Source organism: Euprymna scolopes, chromosome 6 (genome assembly GCF_053919585.1).
Source record: "Euprymna scolopes isolate OS-2025 chromosome 6, ASM5391958v1, whole genome shotgun sequence".
Classification (NCBI taxonomy): Eukaryota; Metazoa; Mollusca; class Cephalopoda; order Sepiida; family Sepiolidae; genus Euprymna; species Euprymna scolopes.
This window is the reverse complement of record NC_136487.1, coordinates 114,011,484-114,030,235: the sequence shown is the minus strand read 5'-3', so window position 1 is coordinate 114,030,235 and position 18,752 is coordinate 114,011,484. Positions and strand designations below refer to the sequence as shown.

The window sequence follows — 18,752 nt, the reverse complement described above, 5'->3', positions numbered from 1 at the left end:
GGAAGGTCTTGTCAGCTGATCGGATCTATGTGTGAGTAATGTGATCAAGTTAGCAGGAGGGAGTGACGTGTCTCTCAATGTAGACAGTTAAGATCAAAGGCAAAGAAACTCACTTTCCATTTTCATCTGCGCGACATCTTGGAAAGTGAAATAAAAACTAATATGAAAATCAATCATCGTTTTGGAGTCAATGCGTTTCATCAAAAATGTTCCAGTCTACTCCAAAAACAAGATGAAGTCAGGATGGACCAGGTTCAGTGAGGAGAGAAGATAACGGTATGATTCATATACGACCCACACACGTACGCATATGAACATTAGACGATCACGAAACATAAAACGGGTTCAGAAAGTTGAAGAACCACTAAGACATTTAGTAACACATTTAGGACATGTCACAAACAAACACGAAATGTATACATTTGTTTACATGGGTGCCGTTCATGTTAGATAACGTAACATGACTCATTTTGGTGCCGTTTTTGGTACATCATTATATATATATATATATATATATATATATATATATATATATATATATATATATAAGTGTTTATTTTTTTAATTTTATAAGCAATTCTGAGGTGTTTTTTTTCACTCACTGAGTGCTTTAAAGGGAGAGGTTATCTAGCTTTTCTGGTCCCCCCCCCCACATTTTTGGGATGTATTATTTGTAATTAATTTATTATTTAAATATTTATTTAAATATTTTCTACGTGCATAAAATTAAGTTATCTATAGCCATGACATGTTTCGAAGTTTCATTTCTCGTCAGTATAGCTGAACTTATTGAGACTTGAACTCACCACTGCTTGATCCGGACCATGAGATCTCAACAATTCTATGCACAGTTTTTATCGTATTTTAAATGTAAGAGTGTTTACTTATTTATTTTTTTATAAGCGATTCTGTGGTGTTTTTTTTTTTTTAACTTCCTAGTGCTTTAAAGGGAGAGGTTATCTGTCCTTTGTTTATATTCTGGTCGCCCCCACATTTTTGGGACATATTATTTGTAATTAATTTATTATTATATAGACAGTCTTGGAAGCTCTTTAACCTTGAAAACCATATAAAATTTTTTTTATAAAAATTTGATTTTTAATCCATCGTTTGTATTTTGTCAGTAAGTTATTTAATTTCCTAGAGTATATATATATAGTTTTAATTATCAAGAGACAAAATTTCTTCCATAACATAACTACACCCACGACAGATGCAGATATTATTAATATGTTAATAAAAAAAACTACTCAGATAAATATGAAAGGGAAATAATTAGAGAGCGTAACTTATTTGTATTGTATTCAAATTTAAACTTACATGTGTAGGAGTTTGGAAAACAATGCAAACTAGAATGGCGCTCTAAAAGTGCATAACTCTACCAAGGTCAATTAATTCTGTTTAATTCAGCCAACTCAGTTTAATGAATTTGTAACAGCCGGATATCATTCTCCTTCAGGAGTTGGGAGAGATGGAGCTTTGTCCATGCATGGAGTATTGTTTTTTTTTCTATTTTTTTTTTTTTAAAATAGTGAGTCACCATTTAACAAGATCTAAAGGCCACTTAAGGATAAGGATTAATAAGATTGTAAGTAGGCGAAGAACAACACCTTCAAAAGATTGGAAACGATGGGTGAAATTGATTACTTAAGTAACATATCTCAACAAGAACGCTTACATTGAATTTCAAAACGACCATGTTGTAGTCAGCTGGGAAACAACCCTGCGCTATCCTATTCTACATATGGCAAGTTTTTGGAAAAAAAAAAACTTGTTTATAGATGTTTACATACACTGAAGGAAAAAGGAAAATTCTTTACAACGGTTGTAGCTAGACGAGTTTTTGGGCACTTATACAGTTTAATCAAGACATTAAAAAAATGAAAATATTCAAAAAAAAAAAAAAAAAGGTCATATTGTATGTATCCGTTTTGGACTGAAGATCTCCGAAAAAAAAATTTCACTTAATTTGATCGAGTAGTTTTTTTTTTACAGCGGAAAAATACGTTTTTACAACAGTGCGTTGAAGGTAAACATCTTTAAATTTTTTTAACACGCCAAGAGGAGATAACTCAATTTAAAGTGCCGACACTCCCTCCCCATCTTTAATACTAGCTTTTCTTCCTAAAAATCAAACGTTTTGCTGGGTATCATAACAAATTGTTTTTCGCTGTAAAAAAAAAAAAACTATTTGATGAAATTAAGTGAAATTTTTTTTCAGAGAACTTCATTCCATAATGGATACGTACAATTTAAACTTTTTTTTTATATTTTCATTTTTTAATGTCTTGACTGTACAAGTATCAGTTTTAATGCCTTGACTGTACAAGTATCAGTTTTAATGCCTTGACTGTACAAGTATCAGTTTTAATGCCTTGACTGTACAAGTATCAGTTTTAATGCCTTGACTGTACAAGTATCAGTTTTAATGCCTTGACTGTACAAGTATCAGTTTTAATGTCTTGACTGTACAAGTATCAGTTTTAATGTCTTGACTGTACAAGTATAAGTTTTTGTTCTGAACGATTTACAGAGATTGGTGCTCAGATTTCTTCCTGGTCATGGCTGAGAGAAGGTGAGAATGCTGCCTCCGTGGATTAAATGAAGGGTTTCGTTTCAAATTCTGTGCAGATTCAAGAGTTCAATATAAGGATTCCAGAGTTTGATTGACATATTCATAAATAAACATTTATATTCTTTTTATACTAATTTGTTTTAAATATAACTAAAGAAACAGAAAGTATGTCTAGTGGGGAGGAAGGTTTTATTTTCCATTTACAATTTAGAAATAGATCATAACCTACTGAAAATCAAGTCAGTCCCATTAAAGAAGTCAGGAAAGGAAAATTTGAACAAAAAAATAAAACAATATTCCTAAAATGAAACTATTTGTTATATTAAAATCAAAACAATTATTGAATTAAAATCAATAACAAATAATTGTTCCTTTTCTCCACGTTAAAAAACGACCCTGGTGTCTAACTGTCTCGTAGGGAGGCATTGTAAATAGGAACAAATAAAAGTTAACTAAATAAAATGTTATTTTTTCAAAAGCAATATGCAAATTAGGTAACCTTACAGGTGATATTGCATATACATAAAAAGGGTGCGTTTATTGAATAAAGTTGAATTAATTTCAAATAGGGTCTTTTGACTTCACTGTTAATGTGAGAAATGGGTCCAACTTTATTCCTTTAAAGATCTCTATTAATATAAAGCTAGGTATGTGTATACATTTATATGTACAGTATTAACTTCTAAATTAATTAACCAATTATTATGATTTTTGGAACATGACTTTCAGGCATAAGGTGTCATGATGGAGACTATATTTAGCGTAATTCAGTTTTAGCAAAGGAAGACCTTTGTGAAGATTCAGATACCCCCCCCCCCCATTTTAACAATAGGTATTAGACATCAATTAATAAATATCCTCCAAATTTCAGTTTCTTCAGAATATTTCAAATGATTTTTAGTTTAGGGTGCATAATATAAGCATAAACTTTTAAAATTCATAGTCATTAGAGACTAATTAAGCAAGATTCCATGAATTTTATGTTCTTAAAACCCCTTAAGCTTAAGCCTGAAATTTTAGACATTTTCTAGAATCAAAATAATGTAATGATTTTGATCAAAATTGGAATAAGGATTTTAAACGAAATTGGAATAAGGATTTTAAACAATGTTTAGTGACATAAGTGGTGCAAAACTAATTTTACCTGTCATGGGCCAGTTATACTCCAAGTATATAACCGTGAAATGCATTCTTTAGATGCCTCAAGGGAAATCTTCAGTGATGCACTGCCTTCATCACCGATTTCAATTTTTACATCATATCAGTTCAGACAGCAATCTCGACCGGATTCCAGATCTACCAGATTGTATTCTTAAAAGACATCAATTATTTGTGATGCCACTGCAAAAATTGTCTTCTGACAGTCTTCAGCCTTTCTTTTTAACAACATGTCAGCATGTACGTGTACTCATGAAGGATTAAAAAAAAAATTTGAAGTTACTTTTAAGTTTGTCCTTTGCCCCATTTCCTACAAAATCCTTTTCCAGAGTTTTAATCTTTTTAGCCAAATCCATTTAGATGCAGCTAGTACTTTGTTATTTCCTTTAAAGCCCTCGCTCTCACTGCTCCCACGATACCTATTTTTTGTCGGTGTTCTGCATAGTGATTGACCTGCAAACGCTCTGGAACCAACTCCAATAGGGTCATAGTGGATCTTCCATTTTCTCAACATTGTTCAACCAATTCCTGGCACTTTCCCTTTTTTCTCTCATTAGTTCATGTGATAGATTCCTCCCATGACGCCGACAGTTCCCAGATTATACATTACTTGGTCCTTCTTAAATGCAATATCAAGTCATATATATATGACTGAATATTATATATGTATATACATAAAAACTTCAAGATATTCAATAGAGAAAACTTGTGAATTTAATGAGGTTATTAAGAGTGCTCAATAAAAGAGAGCAAAATATATTTTTATTGATATGTAAATTTGTCTATATCAATAAAAAAAAAAAATATTTTTATTATTGCATTTTCACTCCATACAAGGCACAGTGCCACTTTGATGTAGGGGGCTACTATCTGGGACATAATTTATAGGGGTACTATGTAGGGAGTTGAGCAGCAAGATGTCTGTTTACATTACACTTAAACTTCTGCATGTCAGTACAGTCAGAGAAGCAGGAACCCGGAAGGGAATTCCAAAGTCTAGCAGTCCTAGGGAAGAACCTATTAGAGTAGAAGGCTGGCTTACATCTGAGGATTTCTACTGTGTAGGGGTGGGATTTTGCTGCTTGTCAAGTTTTGAGTGTATTTCCATTGAGGGGGCACAAGGGCTTGTAGTTCATAGAGCATCCACCATTAAAATACTTGTAAAACAGGCAGAGGGATGCAACATTTCGTCGATGGGACGGCAATTGAAGTCTAGCTGATAGTGCAGAACCTATTAGGTTAGCAATTCTCTTTTGAACCCTGTCTAAGAGTGAGAGAATAGTAGCAGATGCACCAGCCTGAATGTGGCAAGAATACTCCATACATGGGCAAATGGTGGCCTTGTAGAGGTACAGCATACTCTCAGGCGTAAGTAACTTTTTAATACGATCGAGAGAGCCCACCTTTTTTGCAGCAGTCTTAGCAATATCCTCAATGTATCTGTTCTAACTAATGTTCCCCATGAATGTTAAGCCGAAGAGTTTGAACAAAGTACTTTCAGGTCATGTATCTTTGGCCATAGCTATTACACACACACACACACATATTACACTAGTGATGGGACTATTTCAATATGTTTGCCGATTCCAATACAATTACTGATTTTGTACTAAATTCTCGATTCCAATTCCTTATAAATCTCTAAATATTTAACTATAAAATTGTTATTTCTTCCTAATTATCGTAAAAACACATGTTAGATGTGCATATATTTTTTCAATTGTAAAAAATACATTTGTTGGGGGTGGCATCTATAGATTCTAATTTTACTGATTATTCAAGAAAAATAAATATTTATCATTTTATTATAACTATCAGCAGAATCAAATAAAAAATAAAAAAAAAAGAAGGAATATTTTTTGGCATCAGAAAATAGGCACAAATTTTTCTGATTCCAATACCCCCCCCCCCAAGTTTTGACTTTTCTGATTCTGATTAATTGTCCCAACAATTATATATACATATATATGTATATTATATACATATATATGTATATTATATACATATCTACTAAAGTGTTCGTAGGTGAGTAATATCTTTTAGAAATAGAGATGGCATACATTTGATCAGCCTCTATGTGATCAATAAAATACAGTCTCTCCAGAATGAAATTACCTTCCAGCTATATATAAAAAAGGTGCGTGCATTTTTGTATATCCAAGAAAGGCTTTTTTTCGGGGGGTTCTTGGGAGGGTTACGATCGCTTAGAAGTGTTTATATACCCCCTAGATAATAATATCTACGATTTGCGAACGCGCGTCGCGGCTAGATTTATTTACCTCGGCATTTACAAAATTATTGCTATTTTGGCTTCCCAGGTGTTGGTTGGGTTTTTTCGTATAAAAGTGAAATTGATCTGAAACTAATTAGCGGTTCCCGGCCTTACCAGAAACAATGGACATTTGGTCACTGTCAGTTTTCACCGCCATATCAGACAATTGTTTTCATTTAGACACTCCCCTAATAAAGGGGGAGCTGGTTTTCCCCAACACATTGGGTAAACAAAACCAGACAAAGTTGGGTAAAAAACAAACCCAAAAGAACTACCTCGCACTTAAAATTCAGTGCGGAATTAAGTTCGGCGCGCACCTGCCACTTGTGTGTTTATAAACGTTAAGTGCGTTTCATTCACTGTGGCGTGATGTTTGACCTCATTAAACACGCACCTGTCACATCACTTTTTAAGGGTTTTATTTCACACATTCTCAGTTCTCTGCCATCGTAGTGTGGCGGTAAGTCCTCAGCCTATTAACCTCAAGGGTTCAGGTTTGAGCCTACCTACCTACCAAAACATTTTTTTTTCTTTTACACCTCCAAACACCTAGGCAACGCCGGGTACCCCCGCTAGTCTATAGTAAAAAGTTATATTCTTCATGAGGTTAGCCTGTTAATATGCACAAGTATAGATAGAAGACAGTAGATCTTTGAACAAAAATCTCTATTCTTTACAGATAGTTGCAATTTTTATCGTGACCATTGACTAGTATATTGGTAGAGAGAACATCACATTATTGACCCCAGAGAACGGAGAATTGTGAAAGTATAAATTGTACAGGTTTGTTGAGTTTATACTTATTCAAATCTGAAGATGCCTTTGGAAAGTACTTCAGTATGACCTGCTAAACTACAAATGTGATGACTAGGGCTTGGACAACAGAATATTCTTTTCATTGTTTTTACTCTGAAGTATATATCCGACATATGTAGACACAATTAATCAACCGAGAACCACATCACTCTACATAAAAACATAAGATATCAATGAGAGTCAAAAGAAAGAAAAGAATATGCTGTTGTCCTAGCCCTAGTGATGATACACGATAGAACAATCCACATGTGGGCAAGTTTTGTTCTCAAGCATGTGGTGAAGCTCTCTGGAGTGGACACATAGGTGAATGGATTTTACATGAATGGACATCACGACACGTTGGAGCAAAGGCTAATATCTTCAAAGACAATTCAATTACCAACAATTACATGGAATACTACAGCAACATATGGGGAGTCACCACTAAAAGCACTCACCATTTCAAAGACAAAATTAAAAATCGACTACAAAATTTATTGGGGAATGATCTTTTTCGTTTTTTATCACAGAAAAGATGTTGCTAACCTCTCTCTATTTTATTGTTACTTTCATGGAAATGCTCGACTTAGCTTTAATCTCTCGTTCCTCCCTGTAAAATATTCACAACATGAACCAGTTTTACTACAATAATGAAAAATAACTTTCCTTTTTTACCTTGGTGTGATATCATATTCATATGCACAGATCTTTTTGTAGTATACCGAGCTGCGATTCTTACCATCCTCATGTATGCTTGTGAGACTTTGACTGTATATGCCAGACATGCCAAGAAACTGAACCATTTTCATAAGATCTGCCTCCATGGATGGTTGAAAATCAAGTGGCAAGGCAAGAACCAGACATGAAGGTTTTAGCCCAGTCAAACCTTCCATCAGTACACACCATGTAACAGCAGTACCAGGTTTGTTGGGCAGGTTATATATGCCCTATGCCTGATTCAAGGCTCCGCAAACAGTGAAATTTCCAAAGGAAAAAGACCCACAGGAGGACAGCAGAAATGGTTCAAGGGCAATTCAGTTTTTATTTTAACTCATGGGAAAAACTAACACAAGACAGATGTTCTTGGCGTGCTGCAACTCACAAAGGGGCTATAATTGCTGAATCCACACGCAATGAATAACACAAGAGAAAACATGATATTAGAAAAGACAGCGCAGTCAGTTCCTCTGATATAGAGTTATCCCACAGGTGTCAGACGCGCAGGAAATACTTCAGAGCTCGAATCGGTTTAAAAGGCCATCTTTGAACCCACAGAACAATTGCATGATCATGGCCATCTTCGATGGACAAACGTGATGTACAGACTGAAAGATGCAAAAACACATCTTGTCTATATGATTATTGACGTACTCTTTTGTAACACAAGTGCTGGTTCAATCATTCAGAGCCTCTGCCGTCTCATTTCTCCTTATCTAGCTAACACTAGTCCCTATTTACTTATGCTTCCAGAAGGACAGAGTTAGACACAGTATCGGTTTTTAATACTAGTCTTTTTCTACTCTATTTTTATGGAAAATGCTCAACTGAGCTCCAATCTCTAATTCCTCTCTGTAAGACATTCATAGCATAGACTCGTCTTACTAACACTATGGAAAATAATTTTCCTGTCTTCCTTGATGTGCCTAACATTAGGTGAAATTTCTATAAATGGAGCTTCTTTGCAATTGCAGATTACAAAATGGTCGTCTGCAAGTTCAGTGTCAACAAATTCCGGTCTTATACCATCCCCACAAGTAACCAAACTTAGTTTATTTCATTAATTATCTTTGATTATCTGAAGAGGTCTTTTACCTATCATTCCGTCTCATCCTTAAGTGGTGTTTGACGTTGATAAATGGTGACGCTTTAGTTAAAAAAAAAAAAATACATGTATAAAATAATCATGCTAAGTTTTTTGGGAACACCTTGTAGTAATTTTTTAAAAAATAAAAACAGACCCCCCCCCCCCCCAAAAAAAAAAACTTCTTTCTTTTTTACTCTTAGAAAAAAAAACTATAAAACCAAATGATTTTAGGTAAAGTACAGAATAGTTAATGCTCAATGACTTGTAAACTAAAACAAAAAAAACTACACAATTTATATCAAATGCATTGAAATGAAATTCTTTACCTAGTTCAACTAGTTTTAATATTTATAACATTCTTTTTTTATATTAAGAACTTAATATAGTTTGCATGAAACATTGTTTAGTGTGTATATAAAGGTAATTTAATACAATGCAGAAGTGTAACAGATAAATACAAAATGAAGTGAATTAAAAAACTATAATAGTGGAATGAACTCTGCAGCTTCACCTTTTTTTATTAATACAATATGTGTGTGTGTGTGTGTGTGTGTGTGTTTGTGTTTTTATACTCTTATTACATTATATTATATTCTTACTTGTACCAGTGAAATGAAAATGAAATGAAAGTCTCATATAATATTTCGAGAATATTGCCTTTCATCAGATATGTGTTCAACTTTAATTTGAAATCAAAAATTAAAATTTTATTTATTCATTTCATATCTTTTTCTTCTATCAAATCTGTCTTCTCAGCAATTGAAAGTACATTTGATGGTTGCTGCGTCCACAGTTGTTGATTATTGAAAAAAAAAGATTTGATAAAAGAAAAAAATCCGAAATAGTGCTATAAATATTAAAACTAGAATTTTATTGTTATGCATATGACAACAAATACTTTTTAAAATCTGTATGATGCATGTACCTGTGGTGAAACAAAAATATTATATTCCAAAAATTACGTAAATTGATCAAGTAGTTTTATTTTTATAACAAAAATCATTTTTAAGCGATTAACAAGAATTTGTACATAAATCTCACAAGTTTTGAATTATTGCTCAATTATCTCCTTTGTTTTTTGAAATTTGTTTTTTGTTTTTTTTAGATTTGCTTTTTTGTGATTTGATTTTTTGAAATTTGCTTTTTTTTTTTTATTGAGATCTGTTTTTTGAGATCTGCTTTTTTTTTTTTTATTGAGATCTGCTTTTTCAGATCTGCTTTTTTTATTCTCTTATTTAAAAATAAAACTGAATTTTGGAAATATACATTTTTGTTTCATCACAGGTACATACATCATACAAGAACCTGCATTTTATATAAATTATGCAGTGTTTTTCTTTTTATTCATGAGGTATCAAGTGTTAATTATTCTGTACTTTTATTTGATTTAATGATTTGAACAAAAATAAATAAACAAAACTCAAAACTTACCAGTGAATCAAAGAAACTGGTCACCTCAGCCAATTGCCAAAGCAGCTGAGGTATAAATTCTAATGTGCATAGGTGTAATGAGATTGAGTTCAGAGATAATGTAGCATCTGAAGAAAAAAAAAATAAAGACAAAAAGATGAAAATATAATTTTTAGTAACAAGAAAAGATATCTATATATCTATAAAAAGTGAACGTGTCTGTTTGTCTCTCTGTCTGTGTACATTTTCCTTCGCAATAACTGTCAATTTTCAGTCTACAGACTCGAAATTTGATATACAGGGTACTGAGATTTGGGAAAATCTTTGTGATCGTTTTCAGCCAGAAATTTGGCGATTAAGGGGTCAAAGTTCAACAATTTGACTTTTGAGAACTCTATCAAACTCCTCTGAAAATTTTGGGTCTAAACACTTGAAATTTTAGATATCGGTTCCTTGGAAATGGATCTAACTTAATAACTTGATTTGAGCCCAAAACAATAAATTTTAAGGGGTCATAATAGGGGTCAAATTAAAAAAAATTCACCATTTTTGTTTTTATTTTTTTGTTTTTTTTTTGCTCAGCCTCAAAACACCCGGGCAAGGCCGGGCTGAAATGCTAGTTAGTTATATTATAAAGAAAAGTTATTTTATTGCAATATAAAAGTCTGGTTAATTACCAGAGAGCATTTAATTTTTTATTTATCTTTACTTTTGTTTAACCCATACAAGACATTACCACTAAAGCGACGACTATGAAGCTAGAGTTATCTACCTTGCTGATTTTTATTTTTAGGTGATTATTTAAAAATCTTTCATATTAGGATTTATCAAAGTCACACTACTTTTATAGAATTCTTTTTAATAAATTTTAGCTAAGTACATTATTTATTTTTCTGTTCAACCCAAACAAAGCATATTACCACTGAAGCATAAGGGGTTACTATGATAGGGACCATACTCCTAACCAACACTGCAATTCGTACCAACTCTTTTTAACTTAAACTGTAAATTCACAACATTAACTCCTATTGTCTCTCTTGGCTGTTAAAATCTTGATGCTCTGTCCTCTCCAACTTATCCTCCTTATTCCTCTCCAACTTATCCTCCTTATAGCTGCTTGTCACCTCATATGTAAATTAATGCCACATATAAAGAATCCATCTACAAAGTTAAGTTTTTCTCTTCTTTTCCCTTCCCTTCCTATTCTTCAATTTAAAACATTGATTTTTATTTTTAGGCGATTATTTAAAATGTTTCATATTAGTTGTCTGGGTTTGAATACTTAAAGAATTCTTTTAAGAAATTGTAGTGAAATACATTTAACATTACAAGTTCTTTTTTTTTTCTTTTTAGCTAATTGTTATTTTATCTGATCTGTTTATAAGAAACTCGACTCATTAAAATTCTATAAATACCATCAGATGTTCAAAAGTTACAAGAATTTAAAGTGCTAAAATTTATGTTTTTCATTAAACATATTTCTTTAATAATCCTTTGAAAAAAAAAAAGTGGGCCTTGGTAGACAGTGAATAATGCTCTGCTGGTGATTAAAAGCAGAAATTCCTTGAACTCCTGCAATCACACTGGTACCTGCTCCACCCCATGATCCAATAGTATCTACAAGGTAACAAAACATCTTAACAATCTGTTGTGGTATGTCCACCTTATGGATAATAATGCACACTTTCACTCACTATAAAGATCAGGGAGGAGGAAAGGGGATATGTGTTCCAGTGTTAGAACAAGTTATGTTTGCACTTGTTATCAGATTGACGTGTCCCAAAACACTCTTCATTTGTTGCATTTGATTTTCTGTTCAAAATATTTTGTTTTTATTAAATACAGAGTTGTGTCTTTCTTTCAGGCCCTTACAGAATTACAACACAACCTCAATAGCTTCATTATTCAAATATACTTTTTTCATGACCGAGTGCTCATCTATTGCCATTTTTTTTTTTTTTTACAAGGGAGTCACTTGAGGATAGGGGTTAATGAATGTAAAGTGGTGGTGTAGTAATCGTTAATGGTATAGATTGGATTGAATTTGGATTATTTGGCGCATCAGCTTGAATCGAAACTGAAACCAAAACTTATGAAGAAAAAAAAAAAATATATATATACACATATAACTTGAGTTATAATTGAAGCCAAAACCAAAACTTATGCAGAATTCTTGGTAAAATTATTTATAAAAAAAAAATAGATGACTGGAGTGTCATCAGCCATAATCGAAGCTGAAATCAAAACTTATGAAGAATTCTTGGTAAAATTGTTTATTACAACAAATGGCAGGTCATAACAATTAAACGACAGTCACTCTGAAGAAAAAAGATGTAAGTGCAACACACAAAACAACACACATGCTATCGTATTGATAGTCAGATATCTCATAATTCACCACTTCACAAGTAATAGACACGCATGTTATTGTTCATTTCAAGATGTTGAGTTTTATTGATAACACTTGTGTACAATTGTTTCAGCCATAGCTGGTATTGAGTTACTGTTAACATGCTATTTATTGAACTTTTAATATTACATACATGAATAATCGTGAAAGTGGAACCCATCTTCACACTGATGGCAAAGTCAAAACATCCTATTTCAACTTATGCAAGATGCACCAGCTTTTTTTATACGGCTTGTTGTATATGCAACAATTACACGGTTAACTAATTTGCATATTGGTTTTGAAAAAGAGGATTTTATTAATTAAACATTTTTTTATTGTTTGTTAATTCAATGATTGTTCGGATTTGAATATAACAAATAATTCTGTTTTGCAATATTTTCTGTGTATCAGGAATAATGGGAAATAGAGATTTTGGATATTCTAAATTATTTTAACACGCGCTTAATATTTTTATTTGACTCAACCCTACCAAACCGAATTACCGATATACTGGTAATTTCTAAACATGCTACATAACAAGTTACCGCTAAACCGGTATTTTTCCAACCACGTGTTCTTGTGTTATCATGGAGCTAAAAATAGCTACCCAATCGCTGCTTAGCCTCAATTTAGCGCAAGCCAAACATCCTGCAAATGACTTCCTTTATTTTGGCAGAGTTGTGAGTTGTTTTGTAGCCATCAAGCAAACTAGTGACGAACCAAGCACTTCGACAAGTAAAAGAGTGAGACCAAGGAGTTTCACGGTGCAACAATTGTTGGATAAAGTGACAAATTCTGATTCAGGCGAAGGCGAATTTGATTAGGAGTATGTTTCTGAATCAAGTAACGCTAGTGATGATGAATATATTGATGAAGGAGAAAATGATGATAATTCTGATGATGCAAGTGGGTCTGTACATGAAGGAGGGCTCACCTGTTGGGCAGACTGGCACACAAAGGCTGAATGCTGGCGGCAAAAAATTTTAACGCGTTTGAATTTTTTTCACAATTTTGCCCAGGAGTCCAGGCACAGGGCAAATTAGGTTCAGTAGCTAAAGTCTGGTAGGGTCAAAAATAAGCTATTTAATTAGATAATTTTAAAGAAGTTATTTAATTTCCACAACAAAAAAAAAAGGAAATAAATGCTTAAAATTAAAAATAAAAAAAAAAAAAAGCAATTTTTTAAGTGTCGGTGGAGTATAGTTAATTTTGATAATTTTCTTTGCGTATCTTTGAAGCATGTGGTCGTACGACAATTTCAACTTTTGTTGCTTTATTTGTTGTACTTTCAAGCTGCATTAGTTGTGCAGACAAGGCGGTTTTGCATCGTATCATCCTTCTCTCCACATTTGCAGATGGTTGGGTCAGTTTTAATAAACCCGATCTAGTCATACCAACTTTTCATCATCCCATTCCTGTTCTCAGATGGTTGAGTGCTTTTTACTGAACCAGGAAGGAGTAACTCAGAAGGGAGAATTCCCATGTCAGTAGAAGGGACCCATTCTTTAAGTGTATGGTCCACAGCTATAGTCAGCTTTATTTCTGATATATTGTTAAGGGTTTGACATAGCTGAGGAAATTTCTCCTTGGCTTTAGTTGCTGAGCCATTGGTTCATGTCCATGAAGGAGATGGCATTCATCACTGGTAGACTTTAAAATCTCTATTTTACTGGCAATTTCCTTTCTCACATCTAAAGGGGATCAAGGTGTTCATGTCGAGATCCCTGTCAATTAACACTACCAACACAACAAATACTTTTAAACAAGCCAAAAACAAGCGCTGTCCAAAAGCTCAACAAATGTCAGCATAATAATAATAATAATAATAATAATAATAACAATAATAATATCAACAAAACTATTGTGTATAAATAAGAAAATAATGAAAATAAAAATTATAATTACCTCCCTTGAAAATAAATGAAACTAACAAGATTTTGGGACGATTATCCTTTTTTTTTTTTTTATTAAATCATTTTCTATTTTTTTTTTTTTTTTTTTTTTTTACAAGGGAGTCACCACTTATCAAGGGCCAACGGTCACTCGAGGATAAGGGTTAATGAATGTAAGGTGGTAGTGTAGTAATCACTAATGGTGTAAATTGAGTAGAATTTGATTATTTAAGGGAACGGCTCAACAAGAACATTGGACTTGAAGGCTATGATATTGTAGTCAGACGAGAAGCAGTCCAGTAGAATAGTGTTCTACAGGTAGACAGTTTGAGGAAAGAAACTTTATTCATGGAATCTGCATTTAGATTTAGGCACAGATAGAGTGGGAGAAATTGTTTATAGCGGTTGTAGCTAGTCAAGTGTTTTTTTTTGTGAAAGTTAAGCAAGGGGGAACCATAGATAACTAAAGAGCAGAGACAGGCTCGCAACATTTCTTCTGTGGAAAAGAGGTTGCAGGGAAGTGAAAAGGGCATCACCTACTAGATTTCAAAACCAATTTTGAGCTCTATCAAGGCTGGATAGGGCACGCCAAACAGCTCCTGCCCAGATGTGACAACAGTACTCCATTTTAGAACGCACTTGGCTTTAATACAGGTGAAGGATTGCATCAGCAGTGAGATATCTATTAGAGCAGGAGAATGATCCACCTATTTTTCCAGCAACATTGGCAACGGATTTGATGTACGTGTTCCATTTCAAATCAGGAGTGAAGATCAGTCTGAGAAGCTTGTCAAGACATGAAGCTTCCTCAAGACAAGAGCCGTTTATTTCAATTGAAGACTAATGGGGGTCAGAGCGTTGATGATGAAAAGAGAGAAGCTTGGTTTTAGATGCATTAAAATTAACCAACCACCTTTTTTTCACATTGCACCATGTACTCAAGATCAGAAAAGAGAGAATCAAAAAGATCTTGGTTATTGCCGGCTCTTGAAGTGTTGCCATAGATTGTAATGCCGTCTGCATAAATGTCTACAAATGATCTAAGAACATGACTTGGGAGATCATTGATGAAGATAAAGAAGGAGTTTGGTCCAGGATGGAAACCCGAGAGACGCCAGCATTGATACTACAAGCTTCTGATTTCTGCCCATCGATGATTACTCTTATAAGCCTATTAGAGAGAAAGGATTTAATTAATATTCTAAATAATAATATTGATAAAGCTATTGTGTATATCTAATCAAATAGGACAATAAAAACTACAAATGGATAACACAGAATAATTCATTAGAAAGCATTTTAGAAACATATCTTTGTTGCAGTGTAGCAAATTATTATATGTACAGTATTTCAAACTATGTTGTATCATTGTATTAAATAAGCCTGACTAGTTTTAATGTTCATATATTTTGGACAAGTGGACAAAACTTTTGTATTTACTCATTTAGATAATTATATACTTTAGATAACTACTCAATTTTTTATGTAATTTCTTTGTCTTTTTTTTTTTCTTTAAAGAAATAAATAGCAGCTAAAGCAAAACAATTTGAAACAGAAATAGCAGTTATAGTAGTCATGTTATAACAGTAGTAATATGTTGAACAACAAAAAAATGTTAAACAAAACATTAAAAAAACTATATACAAATTAAAGAAAAACTCAGCTAGAAAGTGAAATGTTCATTATGAAACAAAACTTTTTAAATTTGATTCACACTGCTTGTTGTTGAGTGAACCGGACATCTGCGGAGTTTATGTAGATAGTGTTACAGGATTGGCTGGTCTGCATGAAGTCCTCCTCATTATATTTGTCAGATTGCAGGTTTTTATTCCCTCACATCCAGAGAAGCAATTGCATATAAAGTCAGAGAAGGTTTGGCCCTTTTTTTTTTTTTTTTTTAAATGGAAATTGCTCCAGACAAGGCATGAAGCCACTTGATGTAAAGAGCTAAAAATAAATATACCACTTCGAGATGAAAGACTAGCCAATAATAAATGTCATGTGGAAAGATTCCAAGCCAGAAAATAAGCAACAATTAGAAAAGGTAAACCTTGTTTAAAAAAGCAGGTCACATAATATACATGTGCTCATCATGAGCAAGCGGTCCACTCTAAAAAAAAAAAAAAAAAAAAAAATTTGACGTCACAAGTAGCAGAGCCAATAACCATGTCCACTACAGAACAATATGTGTGTAAAAATCTGTGTTAAAAATACAGAGAAGAAATTGATTTTTCTCTTTGGTAAAAAGATATTTTCTAGAGACAAAAATAAAAAAAAAAAAGAATTGAAAGCTTGGTATAATATAATTACTGATATCAACGTGGTTAACATATGCTGGTACCATTATACATTACAAGAAACAAAAATAAATACTTGAAAAATCAATGTATTCGTCTTTATAAAGTTTGGTATGTTTCTTTATTTGTATGCACAGGATTCAATCCTAAACTAATTAACTGTGATAATTATGAATTTTGGAACAGCCGTTAGGCATAAGGGGTCTAAATGTAGGTTGCATTTAGTTTATTCTAGTTTTGTGCAAAGAGGATAAAAACACTGATTTTTGTGAAATTTTAATAAATCAATTAATAAATAGAAATCAATTAATAAATAGTTTCATAAATCCAGTTTCCTTTGAGTATTTTAAAATGATTTTACAGGGGTACAATATGGGAACAAGCTCCGATTTGAAAATTCAAATCTATCAAACTTGCATTGAATCTAATTCAAAGCCATTGGACACCAACAAAGCAACATTTCCTGAAATTCAATTTCTTCTTGAAATATATTAAGCCTAAGCCTGAAATTTTACTGGTTTTCTATAATCAAAATCATGTGATGGATTTTGATCAAAATTGGAATAAGGATTCTAGACATAAGGTTTAGTAGTATTAAATCTCGATTTTATTCTTTGTAAGGGGACATAAAAGTGGTGCAATGTTTGGGGGAAAATTTTACTAATCCTGGAACAGATATTCTTCTAGTTCAATATAATTATAATTCCTGTATTCAAGATGAACTGAATATGTTAGTAGATGTAATCTCATGATGATGTCCAAAAATATTTTAAATTACATGGCATATATTCCATCTGTTGTATTATTCATCTCACCAATTATTGTATAAATCTTTTATACCCCCTGTTGCCGCTCTTGGTGCCATTGCTGTGAATCCAGGTTTTTGATCATTTGTTAATAAACTCACTCTGACACTGATTGTTTAGCTTTTAACAAGATTTATTTAAATGGACAGTCACAGGAACTAGTTGATTTTATATGCATATTATCTATATATCTATAAAAGTGAAAGTGTCTGTCTGTGTTTGTGTCTGTACATTTCCCTACGCAATAACTGTCAATTTTAAGTCTACAGACTCGAAATTCGATATACAGGGTACTGAGATTTGGGAAAATCTTTGGGATCAGTTTTCGCCCAGAAATTTGTCGATTGAGGGGTCAAAGTTCAACGATTTGACCTTTGAGAACTCTACCAAACTCCTCCGACAATTTTGGGTCTAAACACTTGAAATTTTAGATATAGGTTCCTTGGACATGGATCTAACTTAATAACTTGATTTGAACCCAAAACAATAAATTTTAAGGGTATTATTAGGGGTCAAAGTTTAAAAAATTGACCGCTTTTTTTTTTTTTTTGCTCAGCATACACTTCTAAATACCTGGGCAACGCTGGGCACCCATGCTAGTATATATATATATATATATATATATAACTGCGTCAATCGCTTTATTGCAGATCAGTAAAATATCAATATTTCACTAAATATATGTGACAAAAAAATGAAAATTGTATCATCAAATGACTTTTTCAAGGTTAGTTATTTCCCAAAATGTTATTCAAATCCATGTGATATTCACAAAGTTATAACATTTTATTTATCATTAAGTAATTTATACTGTCCATTGCTTTATTGCAGGTCTTTTAAAATGCCAAAAAAGGGGCAATTAACGGTTATCGAAAAGGAAAAGATTGTTGCTGGACTCACAGAAGGATTGTTTATCAAAGATTTAGCTATGGAGCTGGAAAGGGATCCAAGAACTTTGGCGTTATTGATGAACAACCCCAACACCAAATCCAGAAAGGATAAAGGCACCAGAAGAAACCTTTCACATCGTGATATTCGGAAAATTCGTAGGAAAGTCAACCGAAACCCCAAACAGCACCAGTGCTTCCATTTTTGCAAGAGCTGGAACTGCTCCAAGATCCAGGCAGGCCCGATGTAATGGGTTGAATGAGATGGCAAGGAACATCAAAGCTATTCCAAGGCCTCCATTGAGCAAACAACATCGGGAAAAGCGAATGGCTTGGGCACAGAATTACATGAAAATGGATTTCCAATGTATTCTATTTACAGAGGAGACATGTGCTACTCTTGATGGTCCGGATAGATGGGCCAAAGTTTGGAACTTGAACGGAACTCCAACCCTTTACACAGT

At 32.9% G+C, this 18,752-nt stretch overlaps 1 protein-coding gene across 1 annotated transcript in view; it reads right to left on the bottom strand.

Moving 5' to 3' along the window:
- LOC145277890 (uncharacterized) overlaps positions 1-18,752 on the bottom strand; it is a 93,513-nt gene that overhangs the window by 27,710 nt on the left and 47,051 nt on the right. The window contains exon 2 of the mRNA XM_080129882.1: positions 10,036-10,142. The gene's annotated coding sequence lies outside the window, so the exon portion shown is untranslated. The remainder of the gene's footprint in view (positions 1-10,035; positions 10,143-18,752) is intronic.